We start from the raw sequence: 10,237 nt of genomic DNA, 5'->3' as shown, positions 1-10,237 counted from the left end.
TGACAAGGAATCCTTAGCCTTGGGCACTTTCCAAGTCACCTCACTAACATCAACCCGGTTGTGGTGGAAGAGGGCCTGTTCCCAATGGCAAGACACTCATTCCACCTGTGTGGCTCTGAACTGATTTCGGGAACTGAGGGCCCAAGAGCCAATATCATAACAAAAGATGCCCCCTTTGCTCTTATGGCTCAGGAAATGCCAAGGGTTTGGGGAGCTGTGAGCGGGAACCATGGAGGAAGACCAAATATTTATGAGAAATACACTTTGGTCACCTGAATGGCCCGATATATGCAGTTCTTATCAATCACGGCAGCACAAATGCACAGAACAGCTGCCGCCCAAAGAACTATCTGGCCCCAAAATGTCACCAGTGCTGAGGTTGCAAAATCTTGGTCTAAAGAGTAAGTTAGAACTCACACGTAGGGGAAATTTAAAGACAGTCCTGGAGTGGTAAGCAAAACTGGGCAATTTTTAGGCAGGTATTGGTCAGAGTTCAGGCAGAGAACAGAAGGTCGACGGAAATACTGAAATTCGGGGAGATTTTGTCAGCGTCCTGCCCATGTCCCCGGGGATTTCTGCCGCAAGCCTTGCGCACTCCAGCTCTCTAAGTCTTTTTACTCACAAGTAGCACACCTCTCTTTATCGAAAAGCAGCTCTGAGATAACTAGAAGATGCTCGGCCTGTAGAGAGGAGAGAAGGGAGCATAGGAGAACCCACATCCCCTTGGGGCAGCCCTCCCACAACGACTCACCGGTGCACGACTGGGACACTCTGGGTCCCCTCCCCTGATGGTAACTCCTTGGAGGTGTAAAGGCTGCAGAGCTGGCTCCGGAGCTTCCCTCCAGGGAGCTGGTCAGAAGAGCCCTCCCTCCCTGGTCTCCCCCAGCCTAGGCCCACGTCCCGTGGGAAGCTAGGATGAGCTCTCCCACAAAATCCCCTTCGGATGAATCCTCACCTCTAGCTCCAGCTGGGGACCTGCCCTAAGACAAGGATGACTGACAAGGGTAGACTGGGTCTGGAGAGGCGTCAGAAGGCGATGCGCTGTCCCCAGCCCCCCAACCCCGAGCACCACCCCAGCAGAGGTTCTGGAAGAGGGATGAGAAAGCAGCTGGGCAGCCTCCAGGGGCGGGGGGGGGGCTCTGGCTTTTAGACACAGAAAGCGTGAATCGGGGAAGAAGTGACCGAGGCCGGGGCTTGGGGTAGCACGAGGGACTGGACTGGGGGGGGGGGCGGGGAGCGGGGGGGCGCGTCTGCTGCAACCTCCATGCCCAGCGAGCCGCCGGCAAGGCTGCAGACCCGGGGCGGCCTGGCCCGAACCGCGCCGGGCAACCCCGAGGCGCAGCCGGGCCCACCGGCCCAGGTGTGCCTGCGGGGTGTCCGTCCCGGGACCCTGGGCTGCGGGGGGCGGGGCGGGGCACCAGGCTGCTCGGCCACAGCTTCCAGCCTGCAGCCCGAGGGAGGATGGGCTCGGCGGCCCCCTGCCCCCTCCACCCGGTCCCGGCAACTCGGGCCGCAACGGCTCGGCTCCTGTGGTGCCCCCCCCCCGCGCCCCACCCCCCGTGCACACGCGGCGGGGCTCCTGGACGCCCTCTCCCCCCCACCCCGGCCCGAAGGCCACCCAGGGCCCGGGCCCCATAGCTGGAGCAGCTCCCGGACGGGGAACCCAGCTCACCCACGGCTCCCCCCAAGGCTCCTGGCCGCATGCAAATAAAGGCCTTTTTTTTAAAGATTTTATTTATTTATTCACAGAGACAGAGAGAGAGAGAGAGAGAGAGAGAGAGAGAGAGAGAGACAGGCAGGCAGGCAGGCAGGCAGGCAGAGACACAGGCAGGGGGAGAAGCAGGCTCCACGCAGGGAGCCCGACGTGGGGCTCGATCCCGGGACTCCAGGATCACACCCCGGGCTGCAGGCGGCGCTAAACCGCTGGGCCACCCGGGCTGCCGCAAATAAAGGTCTTTAGGAAAAGCCTTGGTCCTCTGAGCACGCAACCGTAACTGTGTATCTGTCAGAAACACGCTTTGGATCGATTGTTTTTTAGAGATTGTATTTATGTATTCATGAGAGACCCAGAGAGGGGGCAGAGACACAGGCAGAGGGAGAAGCAGGCTCCCCGCGGGGAGCCCGACGTGGGACTCGATCCCGCGACCCCGGGGTCACGACCCGAGCGAGAAGCGGCCCGGGGTGACACAACTGGTGACACAGAACCCTCCCGACACCGCAGTGTCCTTCTGTCACATTCCCATCCTTCAGAGCCAGGTGGAGCCTGCTTGAAGCCCCAGCCCTCTACCCCGCCCCCCAACCTCCCCAAGCATTATGGGTTCCTCCGGAAGAAACCCTTCCCTCTTTTTAATCTTTGATACATATTTATAAAATATTTACAGATATTTTAGGACTTTGGCCTTCCAAAACTCTGCTGAAATCCCGGAGAAGGATGTGTAAGACGAAGGCCGCAGCTGCTGCCTTTGCCAGGAGAATTCACTCCATTAAGGGTCCCATTTAAAAATCTGCTTCAAATGGCAGAGGTCTATAGTGGGAGTCACGCTGGGCAGGTTCCATCCTTCGTGGAGCTGTTCTTGCCTCGACCTTTGGACTCACAACATGTCATCCTGCTGTGCCCAAAGCCAGCATTGGGCCATTAATAAAAGCGGGGGCCCTCTAAGATTGGACAGCATTTCAAATTTCCGTAATGGGGATCATTACACACTTTTAAGACTTGAATAGTCCCACTGCCTCCTGGTTGGCTTATTTTAAAACACAAAGGGTTGGCAGAGTTTAGGTGAATTGCTCACATTTGGGGTTTTTATGTATAATTTTTAGACATAGGAAAGACAAAATAAGGTGCAAACCCCCTTTCACAAAAGGCCCCATCTGCTGCAAGGGAAAATATTGTTATCATGTGTGAAATTCAACTACATGGTTAAGGGGAAAATCAGAGCATAATCTAAAAGTAAAAAAGATCACATGTTTCCTTAAATTCCATCTCTTATTCTGTCTCCTTCAGTTCATTCCGGCATAAGATACACATAGCAGGCTTCAGCTCTCTGCAACCGTGGCCCCAAATATAGCATTTGTTTTTAATCACGGAAGACTTGATTTTCATTCATTTAAAGCGAGGGTAACCACGAACTTATGTGGGAGTTCACAATGAGGCTAGAGATGCCCTAGGCCCGCCCCCTTGAGCATCTCATTGGTCTGGGCATTGGGCTCACGGGGAATTGCTTTCACCTGCCCAGTGTCTGCTGGTTGACGCTGACTCATTCTGCCAGTGAGCTCTGGGAGGGCACCCAAGTCAGCTAATGGGGCACCTTCCCTGTGACATCTTGGAGGCCTCTGCCCACTTGATGTTTCCAGTGCTAAAAGGTGTCTGCCTCACTGCTCGATTGATTCTCTTGACCCTCCCTGTAAGGAGGTGGGACAATGACTCATGGCCAGTGGGATGTGGGAAGACAAATAGTGACTTACAAATCACCAAGTTAAGGGATTTCTCAGGGTTCGCAAAGGCAGTATGCATTTAAGGTCATCTTCAAAATGTAATTAACGTTGAAGAGCTGTTTTCCTTCTGGATAGAATGCCAGGAGTCTAGGGAGTTGCTCTGGGCAGGCTTTTATCTTAGGAAAAAGAAAACATGCAGCATTATATGGTTCAAAACAAGAAGTTCAGCCTCAGCCATCCAGGTCCAAGGAATCCAAAGTTCTGTGGATTCAGCAATTTTTCTTTTTTATTGTGTTTATTAATGCTGAGAGAACTCAAAATATTTATGCTGTGTATGTTTCTTAAATCATTATAAAATATATTCTTGTATTTGCATCACTGAAAGAATTCCAGAAAATGAACATTACTATGACTTGGTCCCCTACGTCTCCCATCCCAAACCCACTCCCTTTCCTGAGGTTTCTCAGCCTTAGCACTACTGATATTTAGAACCAGATCATTCTTTCCTGTAGGAGCCTATCCTGAGCATTGTAGAATGTTCATTAGCGTTCCTGGCTTCTACCCACTAGAATGCCAATAGCACCTCCCCAGACATGAAAACCAAAAATGTCTCCAGATATTTCCAAATGTCCCCTGGGAGCCAAAATTGCCCCTGGTTGAGAACCACTGTTCTAGGGGTAAATCTCATCCTGCATTTTTCTGTCATTTCTTGCTTATAGTTTTTAATCATCTAAATTTGTATAAATGCTATTTAGTTTAGCTAAATATTACTTTTTTATGCTTCTTATATAGTCTAACATGTGTGTCAACTACACTTTAAGTATAAAATTCTTATAAATCTCATTGTTAAGAAAAATATATACAAAAACAAGGCAAAAGGATCCATCCAGTCTACTGACCAAATGGTAGACAACTGATATCTTTATAATATTGGGTATTGTGGTTTGTAATATGTCCAAAAACTCTTTGGCATTCTCTTCAAAAGATAGAAATGAGTTCTCCTCCTGAGTGTGGGCTTGACTTAGTGACTTGTTTCCAATAAATAGAAAAAAGCAGAAGTGACAGTGCATGACTTCAGAGACTCTCTCTTTTAGATCTCTCACCCTGGGGGAGGCCAGCTGTCGGGGTGCCATATGGAAAGACCCATGCAGTGAAGAACAGAGGCCTCCAGCCAACTGTAGTGTGAGTGAGCTTGGAGGTGGGTCCTCCAGCCCCAGTCAAGCTCTCAGATCACTGCATCCCCAGCTGACTTCTTGATTGCAACCTCACAAAGCCCTCAAGCTGGAACCACCCAGCTAAGCTGCTCCTGAAAACCTGACCTACAGGAACTGTGAGATACAAATGTTTATCGCTTGGCACCACAAAACGTAGGGTAATTGGGTGTGGAGCAAGGGATAACTAATACATGTGTTCATTTCTATGAATATGGTATGACTTTCCATTTTAGTAATCTTCAATGACATTCAATAAATCTTTGTGATCATTTCCAGAAAATTCAGAGGAAATTATTCCTAAATATTTTAAGATCTTGATGCTGTTGTAATATTTTCTTTTCTTTCTTTTTCTGTTTCTTACTGGTGAAATGAGACAGCTGATTCTGTGTGCTTATTTCTTTCAATTTTTTTAAATTTTTAAGTAATCAGTACGCTTAACGCGGGGCTCAAACTTACAATCCTGAGATCGAGAGTCGCACGCTGTATCAAGTGAGCCAGCCAGGTGTCCCTGTGTGTTTATTTTGTATTCAGCAAATCCAAACGTTTATCCACAATGATCTGTAGTTTTCTACATAGATAATCATATTATCTGTGAATAATAGTTCTTTTTCTTCCCTTTAAATTTCTATGATAATTTTGCTGGCTAGTATCTCTAATACATGATAAATAGAACTACTGACAGCAAGAAACTTTCTTACAAGTGATTTTAAAAGGAATATATTTAACATAGCATCATGTGTGAAATTACCATAATCTCTTCATGAATATTCTTTACAAAACATTAAGGAAATTTTGTTCTAATCCTTGCTTACCAAGATTTCTTACTCCGAATACTAAATTTTATTTAAAAGGCTTTTATGCACCTATTGACATGATTATATAATATTTCTCCTTCAATCTCTTATTTAATAACATTGATTGATTTTTCCCTAATTAAGAAATCTTACACTCCTAAACTAGACATTCTTTTCTAAACCAATTTGGTCTCAATTTTGGAAGCAGAGATGAGAGTTTAAGACTTAATGCCCCTCCCCCAGAATGTGGTTAACCCCTCCAATATGATTGTAACTTTGAGCAAGGAGAGAAGTAGAAATGATTTTTGGTTTTGTATATACTCATAAAACAATTGTACTTATTATTGACAACTCTGAGGTACTTTAAAGGGGAATTTACTCTAACTATAAGACATTCCTGAAAAGGCAAAACTAGGGAGACAGTAAAAAGATCAGTGGTTTCTGGGGGCTAGTGGAAGAGGGAGTTGGAGCACAGGAGATCTTTAGGGCAAGGAAACTAGTCTGTATGTTATTATAAAGGTGGGTACATGTCATTATATATTTGTCAAAATCATAGCATGTACAACACCAAGTGTGAACCCTAATGTAAACTACGGACTCTGGGTGATAATGATGTGTCAGTGTAGATTCATCAATTGTAACAAATGTCCCACTCTGGTGGAGGGAGCGGTGTTGACAATAAGGGAGGCCATGCACGTGTGGAAGCAGGGAGATATGGGAAATCTCTGTACTTTCCACCCAATTTCGCTGTGAACCTAAAACTGCTCTAAAAAATTAAATCTATTTTTTTTTTAAGGGAAGGGGGATTTGGCTCTTGTTTCATGTTAGAAATGCACATTGGAGTGACTAATAGACCCTTGGTTTATCCCCAGAATCGACGCATACTGAAACATGCTTGAAATATGCTTTTATACTTTTTGATTTTGCAAAGGATGCAATGGGATAGAGGGGAAGGAGAAGGAAAAAGAGTGGTAAACCATTTTGAATATATTACATTTCTAATTCGCAACTTTAACAGCACATTATTATTGGAAAATATTTATGATTGCAAAAGCCTGCTATGGGTGAGGATTGTTTTGATTTGATTTGTTTTGCTTTGTTTTTCAAGAAACCAGAAACAGTTGTAAATAACAACCCACTCAATGCCACAGATGAGTTAATGTTGCCAGATCTTGTGATACTGTGCGCTTAAAATTATACCTTGGGATTGCAATCACAATGTAAGTCTTTCTGATGTATCTCTCTGTTACTTTTTCTCTATCTGAACCCACAATTTACTGGAGTCTCCCTTGTTCATTTATTGAGTGAGTAATACATGTAAGGCACCATGCTAAATGCTGTGTTCAGCCCTTCTGGAATAAACTAGAAGACCTCCAAGGAGGAGGAAGAGGAAAATATTTTAGCTGTGGTTCACCCATCCAGACTACTTGATGGAATGCGCTTTGAATTATTGTGTTCATTTTCCTTACCTTCCAGAATGCCCTAATAAAAACCCAGCTGCTCCGCTTGCTCTTCCCAGCCAAGGCAGCTCTCCCATCTGCATGTGATGGGCCACTCTCACCTGTCAGTTCTCATAGTGAAAGCCCTGCTGGTCCTCCAAGGCCTCATTAAATGAGGGGACCTATAACATTAAAACATTAAAAAATATTGACAAGCTATGCTGTCATCTGAACAATGTTTCGCTCACAGTCCCAGGTCAAACTATCTAGCAATGCTAACAACAATGGCAGATTATGTTTTTTGTGTAGATATTACTTATGAAAACAAGAAGAATATAGCTTTCTCATGAGGTAATATGTATGATTTTTTTTTCTCCTAGAGAAAAATCATGAAAGAACTATTTTTAAATCCATGTTGGCTCAAAGGAGAATGAATTAGATACTCATTTTCTTTTTTAGAAACCCAGCTAGATTAAAAGTAACTTCTTTCTGTTTTAAGATTGGGAACATAATTTTGATATTCTATTGTGAAATTTACTGCTTTTAGGATTCAGGGGGTTTCAGGAAGGTATCACAATGGTTGTTGTCTCCTCCCCAGCTGAGTCAAAAAGACTTTTGGTCAAAAAAACAAAAACAAACAAATGAAAGACCCAAAACTCTGAAACAGAAACCTTGTTTATCCAGTTTGAAAGTTGGTCAAAGTGCTTTCACGGGACAGCTGTGAAGCACTGTCCTTGAGCTGTGCAAATGTCTATACCTGGGGGGCGGGGGTGCTGCTTCTACACCACTACTGAAGCAGTAAAAAGCCTAGTGGCCTCATAGACTTTTCCAGGGAGTGTTTAGTGTCTGGGTCCACTGAGGCTTCCCATCACACTATTAGGCAAATATACTATATCTAAAGAAAGGACAGAAACTAAGTATGGTAAATTTACGATTGTTTCATTCTTTTCCAGCACTTTTACTTGAGTATAAAGAAACTAACCAATGAACAATGGGAAATGGTTGGCAAATTTTCACAATTTTTATAAAGTAGAACCAAAAAGAAACAATGTTCTTTGTCAAGGAAAAAGATCCCTATCAAAGTGCATCTAGAGAGGTGTGGAAGAAAGAACATGTGATTTGGTGGTAGACATTCCAAGGTTCATTAAAACACATGGGCAGTGGCCTTATTTGAGTATTAGGTATAATAAGGCAAAATTAAATAGAATAGGATATATAAAACTAGTGTAGTGTCTGCCTTGCAACAGATGTTTTAAAAACGTTAATTTTTGAAAGACTACCTGCAAGAAATACCTACTGTCATTCCCATTGCCACTGGGAGAGGAGGCAGGGGAAAATCTGGGCTGTCTTAGATTTTGGCTTTAATTCCACTCTACACAGGTAGTCTATGTCAAGTTTCCTCAAAGCAATGAGGACTTGCTGCATTTATTGGAGCCTTTTGCATGGCAAGTGAGAGAATCCTAACACCATCACAGTTAAGTGAAAAGGAGATAACTAGCTCACATAACTGGAAGGTCCATGGGTGTATCTGGCTTACAGGCACTCAATCTCAAGTGTGGTCAGGGCTTTGCCTCTCCATCTCTCAGCTCTGATGAGTTCTGTTAGCCCCTGTTAAAGAAAAGAATGATTCCGACACTTGTTAAAGTGTTAGAATGCAAGGGGGTCAACACTATTGTAATCAGAGAGAAAGATTGGGCTCAATTCCAAGAACAAGGACGTTGGGGAAAGAGCCAAATAGTAAGGGGCGGGGGCTGGGAGGGGGCAGTGAATTTAAACTACTCAGAGATGACATCAAGGGTAGAGGGATTCTTGCTAAAGGCAGGCCAAGGACTTAGATATCAACATGGTGGATGAGGAATTCGATGAGACATCAAGTGGAGGCAGGGATGGGGGCAAGGATTCTCCATAAACTGTCTTATCAAGATTCTTGCTAAACATGGGCTATGCAGGCCGGGCAAGGACAGGATGGACACAGAAGGCCAAGGTTGGGGCTTAGTCAAGAAGAGGGCTCAGGGGAGCCTAACTTGTTTGGTCAGGAGAGAATCTCTGTCACCCTCTAAGTGCCAGTCAAGATTTACATCCTCCTGTTCTAGCAAACTCAAGGGCAAACATTGATCTTCCCAAAGATCTCTGTTTGAAAATGGCTCTGATTGATGTGGTATGGTCCCCATGCTCATCTTGAAACCAACAACTGCCATGTCTAGTGTAATGGATCATGATTGGTCAAACTTGGCTTATATTTCCTACCCTGTGAGGGACACATAGAAGAGAGGAGAAGATTCTCGAAGGAACTAGAAAAAGGAAGATGGACAAAATATCAGGCACTCAAAACTTGTGGCTATCTATTTGTAGCAGTCTATCACAGTCATAATATACATTTTCTAAAAGGCTTTAATAACAAATTGTAATAAGCAAAAGTATTTTAGCTGTGGTTCACCCATCCAGACTACTTGATGGAATGCACTTTGAATTATTGTGTTCATTTTCATTACCTTCCAGAATGCCCTAATAAAAACCCAGCTGCTCCACTTGCTCTTCCCAGCCAGGCAGCTCTCCCATCTGCATGTGATGGGCCACTCTCACCTGTCAATTCTCATAGTGAAAGCCCTGCTAGTCCTCCAAGGCCTCATTAAATGAGGGGACCTATAACATTAAAAGTAATGAGTGTGGTGCTCGCTTCAGCAACACATACACTAAAATTGGAACAATACAGAGATTAGCATGGCCCCTGTGCAAGGATAACATGCAGATTTGTGAAGCATTCCACATTAAAAAAAAAAGTAATTAGTGTGGAGAGAGTCCCTAAGATGACAAAGGAACAGGTATCCTCTTAATATATCCCCAGATTGTCATATAAGTGAACCCTTTAATAAATAACTGTTCACTCTAAGTAAGGTAAAGCTTTGGAAAAAGAGGAGAGCTAAAGGGTTATACACATTCAGAATGCATTCCTAAGAAATGGGAACCAATAGATTAGTTCATCGATCACATTCTATTTGAATTCCAGCTTTAATTGTGGAATTGTGTTGAAGTTGTCTAAGGAGGAGGCCATGTTACAGTAGACACACTTCTTAAAGAACTCACAGTCTACAGGGCTGTGAGGTTGTGAATGATGGGGAGGGATGAGACATGCACCATATCAATTAGAAAAGCCACGTGGGGGGACGCCTTGGTGGCTCAGTGGTTTGGCACCTGCCTTTGGCCCAGGGCCTGATCCTGGAGTCCTGGGATCGAGTCTCATGTCAGGCTCCCTGTAGGGAGCCTGCTTCTCCCTCTGCCTGTGTCTCTGCCTCTCTCTCTCTCTCTCTCTCTCTCTCTCTCTCTCTCTCTCTGGGTCTGTCATGAATAAATAAATAAA

General features: G+C 44.7%; 1 non-coding gene across 1 annotated transcript; it reads left to right on the top strand.

Moving 5' to 3' along the window:
* Positions 1 to 9,548: 9,548 nt before the first annotated feature.
* On the top strand, positions 9,549 to 9,652 carry LOC112656006 (U6 spliceosomal RNA). Its single transcript, XR_003134028.1, has one exon. It is a non-coding gene; the product is annotated as a U6 spliceosomal RNA (small nuclear RNA).
* Positions 9,653 to 10,237: the final 585 nt, after the last annotated feature.

Source organism: Canis lupus, chromosome X (assembly GCF_003254725.2).
Source record: "Canis lupus dingo isolate Sandy chromosome X, ASM325472v2, whole genome shotgun sequence".
Classification (NCBI taxonomy): domain Eukaryota; kingdom Metazoa; phylum Chordata; class Mammalia; order Carnivora; family Canidae; genus Canis; species Canis lupus.
Note: the sequence above shows the minus strand (reverse complement) of the source record. Positions and strands in the feature narration are given on the sequence as shown.